This window comes from Mus musculus, chromosome 2, assembly GCF_000001635.26.
Source record: "Mus musculus strain C57BL/6J chromosome 2, GRCm38.p6 C57BL/6J".
Lineage (NCBI taxonomy): Eukaryota > Metazoa > Chordata > Mammalia > Rodentia > Muridae > Mus > Mus musculus.
Genome location: NC_000068.7, coordinates 122465511 through 122468486, shown reverse-complemented (window position 1 = coordinate 122468486; position 2976 = coordinate 122465511). Strand labels below are relative to the sequence as shown.

General features: G+C 48.1%; 1 pseudogene across 1 annotated transcript; it reads left to right on the top strand.

Moving 5' to 3' along the window:
* The first annotated feature begins 689 nt into the window (after positions 1-689).
* Positions 690-1904, top strand: Bambi-ps1 (BMP and activin membrane-bound inhibitor, pseudogene (Xenopus laevis); annotated as a pseudogene). Its single transcript, NR_027919.1, has one exon. The product of NR_027919.1 is annotated as a BMP and activin membrane-bound inhibitor, pseudogene (Xenopus laevis) (transcript).
* Positions 1905-2976: the final 1072 nt, after the last annotated feature.

Below are 2976 nucleotides of genomic sequence, written 5' to 3'. Positions count from 1 at the left end.
GGTTGTTCTCTGTCCTTAAAATGTGCTCTGTGCTGCATGTACACACACACACACACACACACACAGAGAGAGAGAGAGAGAGAGAGAGAGAGAGAGAGAGAGAGAGAGAGAGAGAGAGAGAGAGAGAGAGAGAGAGAGAGAGAGAGAGAGAGAAGAGGAGTTCAATGTGATAAAATCTAAACATAAAAAATGTTGAGGGGGGACTTTTGAGATTGCATTGAAAATGTAAACGAGGAAAATACCTAATTAAAAAAAATGTTGAGGATACTGGTCGCAAGGCAGCTGGCTCAGGTTGGATGAGCCCTAGGGAGCCAGCAGAGAGCCAGCAGCCCCTTCTTGGCTATGTGCACCCTACTTCTCATCGGCCACGCGCGCGGGCAGACCCCAAGCCCATTGGTCCGTCGTGGTGGTGGTGGTGGTGGTGGGGTTTCAGGTGGGACAAAAGCGAAGCCACGTGCTGGAGGCCGCTGACCAGAGACTGAGCAGTGAGGGTCACACAACTCTGGGCTGGGCTCTGCGGCGCATCTGCGGCTGCTCGCGCAGGCGTCCGCTAGGGGGAGTCGACAGTGCCCAACCCAGGTAGGAGCCAGCGGGAGCGGGTCAGCGGGTCGGTCTCAGCCCGCGTCTGGCCCCGCCCCCTGCTGCTGGGCCCCAGGGCTAGAGGCGTCGGCCAATCGGAGAGTGGAGGTGGGGCATAGAGCCGGGCCCTGGCGCTATTTACCCCTCTCGGCTCCAATTCCCCTCTCCTGTTCCTGTCTTTTGCACTGGCTGGCAGAGCAAGAGGACGACGGCCGGGGAGCGCGCGCGAGGGACCCGGAATGGGTCCTCGGTAGTCTTAGTTCCGCTCAATGCTCAGGCCCTCGCCCCGACAATGACAGCGCCCGGGCTCAAGTGCGGCGCGCCCGGAGGTCATAGTGAAGCCGCGCCTGGCTCCAGGATCGAAGGGAGCGCGAGACATCAATGGACATCACTCCAGATCCTTCTTCATCTGGCTGCAGCTGGAGCTCTGCACCAAGGCTGTGCTGCTCACCACAGGAGAGATCAGATGCTACTATGATGATGCTCGCTGTGTGGCAACAGGTTATATGTGTAAGTCTGAGCTTAGTGCTTGCTTCTCCAGACATCTCGATCCTCAGGACACCAATTCCCCACTCATCCACAGCTGTCTGGACTTACATGCAAGCACAGCACAGACATCTGCGAAGACAAGCAGGCCCTAAACCACTCTGGCCCTGCCATGCCCACTTTGGAATGCTGTCACGAAAACATGTGCAATTCCCGAGGACTGCATGAAGTCCTCTCTCCTCCCAAGAGCGAAGCCTCAGGACAAGGAAACCAGTATCAGCATGACAGCAGCAGAAAACTCATCACTAGGATGCAGGAGCTGACTTCCTTCAAAGAACTGTGGTTTGGCGCAGCTGTGATCGCTGGCGGACTGATCTTGTGCTGCTGCCTTACTGTTTTGTTGGCCTTGCGAGTGCTTCAAAGTAAGAACAAGAGACTGCAGGATCGGTGGCAGCAGATGCTGTCCTGTTTGCACTACAGCTTTCACCGCGGTGGCTTTCCTAGATCTGAGATACAAAGCTTAAATTTGAAGAGATCACCAGTGTAATCAACTAGAGAAAGTACCCAAGGAGGAACAACAATATGAAATAACCAGTACCCCCCAGAACTGTGTCTCTAGTTGCATATGTAGCAGAGGATGGCCTAGTTGGCTATCAATGAGAGGAGAGGCCCTTGGTCCTGCGAAGATCATATGCCCCAGTACAGGGGAATGCCAGGGCCAAGAAGCATTAGTGGATGGGTTGGGGAGCAGGAGGGGGGGATGGTAGAGGGGACTTTCGGGATAGCATTTGAAATGTAAATGAAGAAAATATCTAATAAAAAAAGAAATGAAAATTGGCAATTGGATGTGTTTCATTTTATAGAGTTTGGTAAACTGTAATATGTTTATCATACTATAGACACATATTCAGTATTTTAATGAGCAACTGCTTTGTGTTCTGAAAAGACTGATTCTGCCATTATAATTTATTAACATCTATAGCAATTATGGAGATATCTATACAAATCATGACTGACAATGCGATAGCATATGTCTCTGGAAAAATGGAACAACTTTTGCATATTATAATATAAAGCTAACTATGGGTGTACCTCAGTTTTTTACAGGACAAGCAGTTATAGAGAGATCCAATTGTACTTTAAAAGAGATTCTTAACAAACAGAAATGGGTAACAAAGATTCCCAGAGTACATACAGATAGATTACACAGTGCATTATTGACTTTAAATGTCTTGATGCTAATGAACAAAAAACAACAGCTGCTAAGAAACATTGTACTATGGAAAAGCCTGCTGAGCTTAATCGGCCTGTATATACTAAGAATGTCATTATATCTGAATACAGGGAAGGAAATTATTAGCTAGGGGAAAGGCTTTATATATGTTTCTACAGAAAAAAAAAAACCTGTGGATTTGATCCAAATTGATAAAAATCTGATATGACAGGGAGAGACTCCTGAAGATCTTGACTATAGACAGGAAGAAAGAAATTAACAAGATCAACAAGGCAGATAATATGTACCTTGTTGCTTCTACATCTCTGAGACTGGCTGAGACTTAAAAATCTATATTTAGCTATAGTGGTTTGAATGTGCTTGGCCCAGGGAGTGTCACTATTTGGAGGTGTGGCCCTGTTGGAGAAGGTGTGGCCTTTTTGGAGAAAGTGTGTCACTGTGGGCATAGGATTTAAAACCCTCCTCCTAGCTGACTAGAAGCCAGTCTTCTCCTAGCAACCTTCAGATGAAGAAGTAGAACTCTCAGCTCCTCCTGTGCCATGCCTGCCTGGATGCTGCCATGCTCCCTCCTTGATGATAATGGACTGAACCTCTGAACTTGTAAGCCAGCCACAATTAAATATTGTGTTTATAAGAGTTGCTTTGCTCATGATGTCTGTTCACAGCAGTAAAAACCC